Raw genomic sequence first — 13,118 nt, forward strand, 5'->3', positions numbered from 1 at the left:
ACGAGTTCTCCTTCGTGGAATTCTCTTGGCCGTACCTTCTTGTCATGGGCCGCGATCATTCTCTTCTGGTACATCTGTCCATGACAAATTGCCTTTAGACGTTTTTCTTCGATGAGGTTTAACTGGTCATATCGAGCTTGAACCCATTCAGCTTCCTCTAATTTTGACTCCATTAAGACTCGTAGAGAGGGGATCTCAACTTCGATAGGTAGCACAGCTTCTATTCCATAGACCAGAGAAAAAGGAGTTGCCCCCGTAGATGTTCGTACAGATGTGCGATATGCATACAAAGCAAATGGTAGCTTCTCGTGCCAGTCTTTATATGTCTCAGTCATTTTCCCAATAATCTTCTTAATATTCTTGTTGGCCGCTTCAACAGCTCCATTCATCTTTGGGCGATAGGGTGAGGAGTTATAATGCTTTATTTGGAATTGCTCACACACTTCTTTCGTCATCTTGTTGTTCAAATTTAAGGCGTTATCGAAAATGATTCTTTCAGGCAAACCATATCGACAAATGATTTCTTTTTTCAAAAATCTGCAAATCGCAGTCCTCGTCACATTGGCAAACGATGCGGCTTTTATCCATTTCGTGAAGTAATCAATAACCACAAAAATGAATTGGTGTCCATTAGAAGCTTTTGGGGAAATTGGCCCTATAACATCCATGCCCCACATAGAAAAAGGCCACGGAGAAGTCATGACGTGAAGGGGCAAAGGGGCTACATGAATTTTATCACCGTAAATTTGACATTATCACCGTAAATTTGACAATTGTGGCATTTTCGTGCGAAATTAATGCAGTCGCTTTCCATCGTTAGCCAGTAATATCCGAGTCTCATATCTTCCTGGCCATAGTGAAACCATTGGCATGTGTCCCACAAATTCCCTCGTGGACATCTTTAAGTATTTTTCTAGCTTCAACAGCATCTACGCATCTCAAGAGCACCTGATCTTTTCCTCTTTTGTACAGGATGTCCCCATCAAGAACGAATCCCGCTGCCATTCTTCTGATTGTTCTTTTGTCGTTCTCGTTTGCTTGTTCGGGATATTTTTTATTCTTGATATATTCTAAGACATCATGGATCCATGGCCGTCCATCTATCTCTTTTTCAATGCTGAAACAATGTGCAGGGACTTCATGTATGCTCATTTGAAGAGGCATTATTTATGTTTCTCTGTTTGCTTTGAACATTGAAGCCAAAGTGGCCAGGGCATCAGCCAATTGGTTTTGTTCTTGTGGGAGGTAATTAAAAGTTATTTCTTTGAATTCTTTAATCAACTCTGCCACTAAATCTCTGTATTTAACCAATTTCGAGTCTCTCACTTTCCAATCTCCACAGATTTGGTAAATCACCAAGGCTGAGTCTCCGTATACCTCTAAAGTTTTGACGTTTCGTTCAATAGCTGCACGAAGTCCCATGATGCATGCCTCATATTCCGCTATGTTATTAGTACAGAAGAAGTTCAACCTGGCCGTGAGTGGGTAATGGTTCCTTTCTGGCGATACTAAGACTGCTCCAATCCCATGCCCCGATGCGTTCAATGCACCATCAAAGCTCATCTTCCATGACTTCTCTTTTGGTGACTCGCATTCTTTTTTCGTAATGCACATCAAGTCTTCATCTGGGAAATCAAATCTCAATGGCTCGTAATCCTCCGTTGTTCGAGTTGCTAAGAAGTCAGCTATTGCGCTTCCTTTTATTGACTTTTGGCTCACATAGACGATGTCATATTCTGATAGTAAGATCTGCCATCGTGCCATTCTTCCTGAGAGTGCGGGTGATTCCATTATGTACTTTATTGGGTCCAACTTTGAAATTAGCCATGTCGTATGATACAGCATTTATTGCCTGAGTCTCCGAGCTACCCAAACCAGAGCGCAGCAGTATTTTTCTATGGACGAATACTTTGCCTCATATTCAGTAAACTTTTTGCTGAGGTAGTAGATCGCTTTTTCTTTCTTTCCTGACTTGTCGTGTTGCCCCAGTACGCAACCCATTGAATTCTCGAACACAGTCAAATACAATATCAACGGTCTTCCCGGCATTGGCGGTACTAGCACTAGAGGATTAGACAAATACTGTTTTATCTTATCAAAAGCCACTTGGCACTCCTCGTTCCATTCTCCGGGATTATGTTTCCGAAGGAGTCGAAAGATTGGGTCGCATTGGTTGGTAAGTTGAGCGATAAATCGGGCGATGTAGTTTAACCTCCCTAAAAATCCTCTGACTCCCTTTGGCGTGCACGGAGGTGGTAACTCTTGAATAGCTTTTATTTTATCTGGATCAACCTCGATACCTCTTTCACTAACAATGAAGCCCAGCAATTTTCCCGAGGTAGCCCCAAACGTACATTTGGCCGGATTGAGCTTTAGCTGGAACTTTCTCAGTCTGTCGAACAATTTCTTCAGGTTCACTACATGCTCTTCTTCCCCTCGGGATTTAGCAATCATATTGTCGACGTAGACCTCTACTTCTTTATGTATCATGTCATAGAATAACGTCACCATAGCCCTCTGATATGTTGCCCCAGTATTCTTTAACCCAAATGGCATCACCTTGTAGCAAAATATTCCCCACATTGTTACGAAGGTAGTTTTTTCCATATCCTCAAGGGCCATCTTGATCTAATTATACCCCGAGAATCCGTCCATGAAAGAAAACAATGAATGTTTTGCTGTATTATCCACCAACGTATCAATGTGTGGTTAGGGAAAATTATCTTTAGGACTTGCTCGATTCAGGTCACGATAATCCATGCATATTCATACTTTACCGTCTTTTTTTGGCACCAGGACTATGTTAGCCACCTATTCTGGATATTTGGAGGCTTGCAGGAACCCAGCATCAAATTGCTTCTTGACTTCCTCTTTTATCTTCAACAACATCTCAGGCCTCATCCGTCTTAGCTTTTGTTGAATGGGCTTGCATTCTAGCTTTAATGGGAGCTTATGGACCGCTACATCTTCATCCAATCCTGGCATGTCCTGATATGACCATGCGAATACATCTTTGTACTCGCGGAGTAAAGCAATCAAATTATGCCTGGTGCCCCCTGAAATAGAAGTCCCAATCTTCACTTCTTGCTTCCTTTCTTCAGTTCCCAGATTTATTGTTTCAATAGATTCTTGATGAGGAAAAATCTGTTTATCCTCTTGTTCCACCATTCTTAGCAAGTCAGGAGACGAGACATAGTCTTCAGCATTTTCTTCGGCTTCAAATTCTCCTAAACAAACAACCTTCTCAAAATTGATTTCAGGACTCGTAACGGGTTTGTTCATGCTGTTGACATCTGAGCACTTGAAAGTTGAATGGAAAAGGAAACTATAGAGGGGCATCCAAACGAAATGTTATGGCATAGTATGAGGCAAATGTAAGGACAGGCTATGAAATGAGAAAATGATTATGAAATTAGTGGTAATACGAAAGATCATGACAAAATGCATCTTCATTGATATTCATGATAAAGAGCGAATGCAAGCTCTTACAAAAGAATTCTATTATATCTAAGGACACAATAGAATGTTAATGTTTGAGCATTACTCTGAAGACTTATAAACTACAAGAAGGTCCTCGGCAGTCCAATTGTTCAACATAAAACCCGTGGGACAAAGGCGTATCTTTGAGACATCTTTACTTGTGTCAGCTCCTTTGTCAATGACATTTATACTGATGTTCTGAAAACCCTTTTCGATCATTAACATTGTGCCTTGTGCATTATCCTGCCTCGGGTATATCATTCCCACAGACGTAAATGTTCTTGACAAAGGAGGGAATTCCATAGGCTCCCATTCTGGTTCTCGGCCTAAGGTTCTCGTGATCCTTCTTTCCTGATCTTTCTTCCACTGTCTTCTTCTTTGACACATGTCCGGCCGGAAACCCAAACCGTATCGGGCCTTGTGGTGCACTGGCTTTAGAGCCCTAACTATTCCTTGCAAATATCTCCCTAAACCTTTTCTCGCTTGAGCTCCCCTTCCTACAGTCAGTTTGACACCCATCCTGGTATTTCTTAACAATTTTGGCGCGGGAATTCTATTTCCCTCAGCGACGAATGTGGCATTGACAAATTCAAGAGATCGGAAGGAACATTCTACTGCGTCTTTGCTTATTTCAAGGTATGGCGCATCAGCAGAGATAGATGCGACAATGTCTTCTTCTCCCTCGACAGTGACCAAACAACCATACATGATAAATTTCACCTTTTGATGGAGGGCTGATGGGACTGCTCCAGCAGAATGGATCCAAGGTCTTCTCAAGAGACAATTATATGATGGTGTGATGTTCATGACTTGAAACTCAACATCGTATATGTAGGGACCCACTTCTAGAGAGATCTCGATTTTTCCCATAACTTCTCGTCTTGTTCCATCGAATGCCCTTACTGTAGAATGGCAGTGCCTTAGATAGGATAAATCTATCGGAATCCTGGAAAGTGTGGCCAAAGGCATGACATTGAGTGCCGATCCATTGTCGATGAGCACGTTCGGTATTATATAGCCCTTACAACGGGTTGTGATATGCAATGCTTTCACTGAGCCTCTGCCATTGGGCGGTATTTCATCGTCACTAAAAGAAATGAAATTATCCGCATTCAAGTTGTTCATCCATCTATCCAGTTTTTCAACGGATACATTGTTTGCCACATAAGCTTGATTTAACACTTTCGGCAGAGCGTTCCGGTGTGGTTCTAAATTCAACAGTAGAGATAATACCAAGATTCGCGCTAGCTGCTTACTCAATTGTTCTACCACGTTGTACTCAATGTGCTTGATAAATTTTAAGAATTCCTGTGCTTCCTCCTCGTCCACATGCTTTTTAGCTTCTTGTTCAAGCACAGTTTCATGCTCATCTTCGGTCACGTGCATCGGTGTTTTTCCTTTCTGTTTCAAGTCACTGTTCTTCTTTATCTCCTTCAAATAACATCTTCCACTACGAGTGAAATGACTTACTTCCCTGACGCTTCCAGTCATGGCTTTGGGTTTTTCATCTTCAGGTGTGACGATATTAACGTCATATTTCCATGGTACTGCTTTATTGTCCTTGTAAGGGAAAGGAGATGATACTTCAATTATCACTTTCGGTTTCACCGGTTCCTTCCTTGCATCGTAATAAATTACGAATGGTTGATCGGCGCTATACAGACAACCTGACGATTGATTGTCGGAGGCACATACTTCTTTCTCATTGGCCTCTCCTTCATTAATGATCTCAATCTCCTTATTATCTATCCGGTATTGCAGTAACCTTTTAAATTCCTCACATGATTGAATGTTGTGCCCTACAATTCTATGAAAATCACAAAAAAATTGACATTCTTTTCTGAGATTATCATCGGGGTGACAGAGCAATCTATTCTTGACCAGTGCCTCCCAGATTTTCTGCAAAGGCGTCCTTATTTCTGAAACACATCTTTTGACTTGCCATTCATCTTCTTTCCCCACTGTGCTTACATTCCCTTCAGTATGGTTAGGGAACGGGTTTCCAGTTGCATTACTGGCACTATCGAATCGTAGGATACCCGCATCAATTAGTCCTTGAACTCTCCTCTTAAAGGCTAGGCAATTTTTCGTGGAATGTCCCTGGTTTCCCGCATGGTATTCACAACTAGCATTTGGGTCGTACCATTTCGGGTATGGGGGCCTCAAGGGTGCCATATAATACGGGGATATCAATTGCTTCTCCAAAAGTTTTGGGTACAGTTCCCCATATGACACAGGAATAGGGGTGAATTGTAGTTTCTCGGAATTGGGTTTTGCTGGCCTCTGCTCGTTTTTGGGTTGACCTTGGGCAGGTATTGTATTCTGTGGGAATGTAGTGACGGGCCTTTGGTTGTTCATGGCGTATACGGGGTAGGAAGGAGGTGGTGCTTAGTAGTAAGGGGTCTGAGGAGGATAATAGAAATTCAGAGGAGGATAATTTTGAGGTCGGGGTTGGTTTGGATATGGGTTAGGGGCATAACGGCTTCCCATTCCCACCATGTGGGCTTCTGGTTCTTTCTTCTTCATGGGCCCTGCTCTTCTTGAACTTTCTTGACCTTCCATTCTACCGCTCTTGACGGCATTCTCTATAAGCTCACCGGATATTACAATATCTGCAAAGTCTTTCGTGGCACTTCCCATTAGTTTGTCATAAAATGGTGCTTTCAAAGTGTTGATGAAAAGAACGGTTATCTCCGTTTTTGTTAGTGGGGGTTCCACTTGGGCTGAGACATCCTTCCATCTCTGCGCATACTGTCTCTAAGTTTCTGACGGCTTTTTCTCCATCATTTGCAAAGTCATCCGGTCTGGCACCATATCTGATACATGCTTGTATTGCTCACAGAATGCTGATGCCAAGTCCTTCCAAGATCAGATCCTTTCCCTACTAAGCTGGTTGTACCACTGAAGAGTCGATCCTACTAGACTATCCTGAAAACAATGTATGAGTAGCTGGTCTTCATTCATGTAACCAGTCATTTTTCGGCAAAACATGATAAGATGCGACTTTGGACATCTCCTGCCATCGTATTTTTCGAAATCAAGCACCTTGAACTTCGGAGGCAGAACTAGATCAGGCACCAAACTGAGCTCTTTGGCACTTAGTGCGAGAAGGCTTCATACCTCTATTGCTTTGAGTCTTTCCTCTAAGCTCCTATACTTCTCTTGAGCCTCGTGATCGTCCGTTCTCAACCTGGCTATTTCCGCTGGATCGTCCAAATCTGGAACAATTGGATTGGCAGGATGAGCCTCAAGATTGGATATGAATATTCCTTGCCCTAAATGAGTATGTGGCACCGGCCGTTGCTCTGGGTCTGTGGGTTCTCCTTGGGTGCACCCTCTTTGTGCTGCGCGGGCGTGTGGTGGAGTGAATCCGGAGGGATAGAGCGGGTCTTGATTGTGATTAACTCTTGATCGAGATTCCTCGGTGTTAGGGCTCTGCATGGGTCCCTTTCCTTTAACTAAAGCTGACATCATCTCCATCATCTTGGCCATTTGATCCTTCTGTTCTAGCAATTCTTCTCGTGATCTCACCATTAAGTCTCTCGTCTCTTGCTGTGACCTAGCCAACTACTCTTGTAATTCCTTTTGGATTCTTTCCATTCTTTCAATCCTTTCATTGATTTCAGCCTCCATTGTTCTAGTTTGTCGACGCGTTCTATACAAGTGGTGTGGTTCCAGATTTGAAGTATTGCAACTGCGAATTGTACGTTTTAACCTCAGCGAACGAGTATGGGATATGCAATGAATGAATGAATGCATGAATGAATGCATAAATGTCAAATGAATGTTAGTCATGAAAGAAATGCAAGAAATTGGTGTTGATTTCAAGATAGCCCCTATTTAGACATTTCCTTAATCAAAAGTGTCTATTACACAACGTTTCGGTCACTTGTATAATTGACTCGTCAATTAGAAACCCATTTTTGGCAACCGATCTCTAGTCAACACCTTCCTAATATGATGCCTATAATGCATGATGTAAAATAAGAATAAAGACAAACAAACTTGGTTAGCACAACACATATGAACAGAGAAAAACTGTGGACAATCTAATAAATTAAGCTACTTGGTCCAGTGGACTCGATTCCCTTGCATAGAAAGCGTAAATGTAAAAGAAACAGAAGGTAAGATGTGTTTTTCCCGTGTACTTATTTCGGTGACTAGTAAACGGACGGAGGTTTGGCTCGGTTCTAGTTAGATGGCTCGTATGGTTTACTATATGCGGTTTTGGTTCTAGATGGGTACTCGAATTGTCTGTACTGCCATCTGTAGCGACGTAAAAATTTTTTTAGTTTCGCTTGGTCACTAATTGTGGCGATTTATTAAACATTTGAAAACCAACTTTCGATTTTATTAGCAAAGGGAGTAGCCACCGATCCTTTTTTATAGGTGTGATCGGACACCTAATAAAATTATTTTAAAACAAAAAGAAGGCCAAATTTAGGTCTACGTGAAAGTCCAGAGAAAAATTGGGGTTCGGGAGTCAGTTACGTGCGAGGAAGGTATTAGCACCCTCGCGATGCCCAAAATTGGTATCTCATAAACATGTGTTGACTTGATTTTCAAAAATACGAGTTCAATATAATATTTAATCGTGATCCGATTGAAAAATGAGAATTTTTAGTTTTTGATTTTTTTTAGAAAGGGTGTCCCATTTTTTAACACAAGCTGACGAATTTCACCCAACATAGCGATGAAATCAATGGCTTAATATTAAATCGGTACATTGCTTTATTTTTGAAATTAATTAAAACATGAGAAAAAATATTCCTAAAGTGAGAAATTAAAAATAGATAAAGGACACAAAAAAATGATATCATTAATGAAAAATATTAACATGGAATACTAGAATATTAGAATAACAATAATAATGATATTTACAAAATAAAAACAAATCATGTACTAATAATAAAATAGGAAAAATGATATATTTGGTAATAATAATATAAAATAATAATATGTACATAAAATACATATATATATGCATATAATAAAAGTATGTAGTAATAATAATAATATCTACAATAAAAGAAAATATTAGGAAACGTACATAAAAATATATACATAAAAATTTACAACAATAATATAAAATAATGATATGTACAAAAAAAAATATATATATATATACATATGTACATAAAATATACACTAATATAATAATAGTTATAATAATACTAGCAATAGTAATAATTTGTAATAATAATATATACACAATATGGTATTTAAAATATATATATATATGTATATATAATAGTATTTGAGAATATATACATAAGAAATATATAACTAATGGCATTAAAAATATATACATAATATATATAAAATACCTAAAAAAAGAAGTGGGAAAGAAGAGAGAAGGAGGGGGAAAGGAAATTTGCCAAGGGGGCCACCAGGTCAATCATCGAAGATGTTAAGCCCACCGTGGGTATGGTAGGAAAAGGTAATTTTTTTAACAATATATGTATATATAAAGAAAGAAAAAAAAACAACACAAAAAAGAAAGAAAAAGATTCGAAAGAAGAGGAAAAAGAAAAGATGCAACCTTTTATTAATGTTTCTTTTGTGTTCAAAATTTGAAGGGATTTTTGTGTTTGTCTCCTTTTTCAATCTTTGTAAAAAAATCCCCCCCCTTTTACATGATTTTTTAATGGCTTTTTATAGCCATCTTTTACATGATTTTCCATTATTTCTTTTTCTATTTTGTAGGTGATGGTGGCAGATAATGGATATCAAAAATGGGAGGAAAAATGGGGCAATTGAGAAAGTGGCTAGGTGGCTAGGGTTTCTTGGTTTTTTTTTTTGGGTTAGGTTTTTTTTTTTTGGGGGTTAGGTTTTTTTGGTGGGGGGCTTAATGGGCTTTTGAATTGGGTTTAATATTTGAGTTTTGTAATGGGTTTGGGTAGATGTAAATGGGTCATGGGTTAAGGGTTTTAGTGGGTTTAGAGGTTTGGTTGGGTTTTGATATAATCGGGCCCGGGCAATTTGGGCTTCTACATAAATAATACTCGTCTTAAACCTCATATTGATAATGTTGATAGCAGGGATGAGAAGTGTAAACTCCTCGAGCCACCATGATCACACACCAGAGAGGTAAGTCAAGCTTAGACTATAAATAAATGCTTCTCAGGAGGCAACCTGAACACTAACAGTAATGATTTATTTAAATTCTAGTTTTTCACATCTAACCTACTAACTGAGTCTTGAAACACAGGGTTTTCCCATCCACACAGCCAAGCACACGGGAGTGCCTTAGGCCGTGCACACACCACAGAAGGAGACTCGACCATGAGATACGGCCGTGTAAAAATAGGGCAAAAATTTTTCCCTAACATGGGATGCGATAAGTTGCCACATCCGTGCAACATGGCCATGGGTGAAACTGCCAAACCAACACGGGCGTGCGACACGCCCGTGTTTTGAAACCGTGGGCGAACCTGTCAATTTAGCAAGGGCGTGCGACATGCCAGTGCCCAGCCCCCGTGGTCGACACTGTCAAACTAACACGGGAGTGGACTATCATACATGGGCATGAGAGAAGCGAAGGAAGCATGACACGATTGTTTGACACAGCCGTGTGCACCAACACGCCCGTTCGACATGGCCGTGTGCACCAACACGCCCAACTAACACGGGCGTGGGCCGAATGTCAGACGCCTTCAAATTTAAAAATTGCAAAACACACGGGAAAAAATTAGGGCACACGGGCGTGCCCCACGGCCGTGTGCGCCAAACTCTATATAAACCCTTCACTATTCATAACCCCCCTTCCCAAAAATACCTAACCCTAGCTGCTGCAACTCCACATGCCCTACCTACCACACCCATGTGCCCCTACAACACTATTCCTGACGACCCAAGCTTCTCCCTTTTGCGTTTGTTTACTCTTTTCTTTCTATTTTCTTTAAATATTTTACTTATTTCATGATTTCTCTGATCCATTTGACTATTTTAAGTGAATATTCATAGTAGAATAATAGAAATACTCATGCTTATTATTAAAGAGTTTTTCCATTTTTCATATTACATTCATCCATCTTTCTTATTTCCTTGGATTTTATGCTTACCCATATGCATTCATACATTAGATATTCTCGTCGTATTATTCTCATAGTCCTATTTTAATAACTTGATATATTTGCTTTAGTTGTTTTAGTTTTGTTCTCTTCATCTAATACGCGAGTCTCATGAAATATTCCTATTTAGTTTTGTATTTCCATGCTATTTTTGGGGCGTATTGGTTGAACTTCGACTTTTCAATGCAGGTATACAATGTCATCCTCACCTGGAAAGAAAACCACAGTCCCCGCCTCGAAGAGAAGGAAAGGAGCAGCGTCATCCCCGGGTCCTACCGCGAAGATTAGGCACCCTTTGCTCGAGTTCCCCTTGGAACCCCAAGAGGAGCTATTTAAGATATTCAGGCTCGACCCCTAGGTGTGGACCACTGCCTTGACTAGGCCGCACTTGAACAAATTCAGATGGCTGACACGGTCCAAGCCCTCCTGACGACTGAACTGTGGGGGCTCTTCTTTGAGATCGTCGAGCCAACGTATCTCGAGTTCACATTGGAACTCTGCTCGACGTTCCATCTTCAGACCGTCATAACCAACTTCAACGATCCTGGAATGGTCTAGTTCCGCCTTGATGGTCTAGTGCACCAGTTGAGCGTATCCGAGTTCGGGATTGCACTAAGGCTGTACATGGAGGAGTTCATGGACAAAAATGAACTCGACACCCTCCACCACCACATCCACTACTCTTTCTCAAAGTGCTGGAAAGACCTCGCCCCTACCTCGGCCACCTACGATCCTAGTGCTCCAAGGCATCAGCTTTTCCTCCATCTTTGAGGTACCTACACGCCATCTTGGCTCACACTCTGACGGGACGACGAGAGAGCACTGGCGTCGTCACCACCCACGACGCCTATTTCTTATGGAGCATGGCGAACGGGCACGTCCTCGACCCCACCTACTTCATCGCCCTTGCCATCCGCCATCAGACGGAGCAAAATCGAAGGGGGGTCATCTTTATCGAGCCTTATGTGGCTCGATTGGCACAACACTTCGGGCTCCTCAACACATCGGCACAATCATCCTCCCCCACTCTCATCAGCCAGACGTCCCCACAGGGCGTCTCGAGCATGCTAAACATGAGGATGATCAAGAAACGACATGGCACCTACCCTCCTCAGTACTGCCTCGTCCAGTCCACCGAAGGGGAGGGCCTAGAGGACATTACTGATGATGTCCCTCCATGTCATGAGGACTCACCGTCTCAGTCACCACCCATCCATCGTCCAATTCATGCGGCGGCTTCATACTATGACATCTATGAGTGCCTTACTCGATTTGAGCAATAGTGTTTTCAGCATTTTGATCACATTGATGCTACACTTCATCAAATTTGTCAGCACCTTCACATCTCATCGCCACCACCACCTCGCGAACCATCCGGCGATGAGATGTTTAAAAACTTTTTATTTATTATTTTTATTTTCACTTTTATCTTTATTTATCTTATTTAAGTACTTTTTATTTCATTTTCCTTTATTATTATTATTTTAATTTTAGTTTTTATAATTTTTATTGAATAATTTATAGTTTCGGCTATTTCATTACTAGTAATTATGCTTCCTTATATTTCCTAAAAAGTTCCTGATTCTATCACAGTTATAAAGAGCTCCAAAGCTCATCATCGCATAAGAACTAAAATCTCCACTGGCAAAGGTTCTCTACGACTGCTATGTCCTGCTCGACCACGACCATAGCTACCACCAGATATAATATTCTTTTGGCGCAAGACTTATGGACTAATGAACCTCTACCACCACCGGAGTATCCTCCTCCACTCTCATCATTGCCTTGGCTGATTATTCTCCATAACTCCAAATCAAAGAGTTCATTCATCATTCAGGAAGTTTCACTTCTCTCCCTATCTTATGATTATTTATCTATATTTTTCAATATATATATCTTTTTACATTGAGGGCAATGTACATCTTAAGTGTGGGGGGGGCCTTTCATATCATCATTAGAAATCCCTAAATTTTGTCTTATTCTCAAGTGAATCACTCATATCACTATTAGAATGAATTTTAATTAATTTATGATTTTTATTGATATGTCTTGAATTGAAACTTAGGCATTTATGCATTGATTGTTTAAACTTTAAGACATTAGGGAATCAAGCATAATAAGTTAGTTTTTGAAGAATTATAAAATTTTAGGTTGTTTCCATAAGTTTAGGTATTATCGTGAGTTGAAATTCACAAGTTTAAACATAAAAAAGCTATAATTTTTGTGAGATCTTGAGCCTTTAGAGCATATTTTATTTCTTTCATGCTCACTTTTATTATGAGTGCGTCAATATTGATTTTTTATTCTAGAACTTGTTTGATTATGCATGTCAAGACCATACTATTTGATTTAATATGTCAAGATGATAAAAGCACTTAGGTTTAACCCACTCACGCCACAAAAGCCTACCTTCATAATTGACCCTTAGTGAACCTCTTTGAGCCTAACAAGCCATTTATTGATTTACCCTCAATATTAACCCATGACCCATTATTGTTGAAATCCCCTAATTTGATCCTTATTTTTGTCGAGATTTGATTTGAACTAATTGCTTAGCTATGTTTT

Source organism: Gossypium arboreum, chromosome 6 (assembly GCF_025698485.1).
Source record: "Gossypium arboreum isolate Shixiya-1 chromosome 6, ASM2569848v2, whole genome shotgun sequence".
Classification (NCBI taxonomy): Eukaryota; Viridiplantae; Streptophyta; class Magnoliopsida; order Malvales; family Malvaceae; genus Gossypium; species Gossypium arboreum.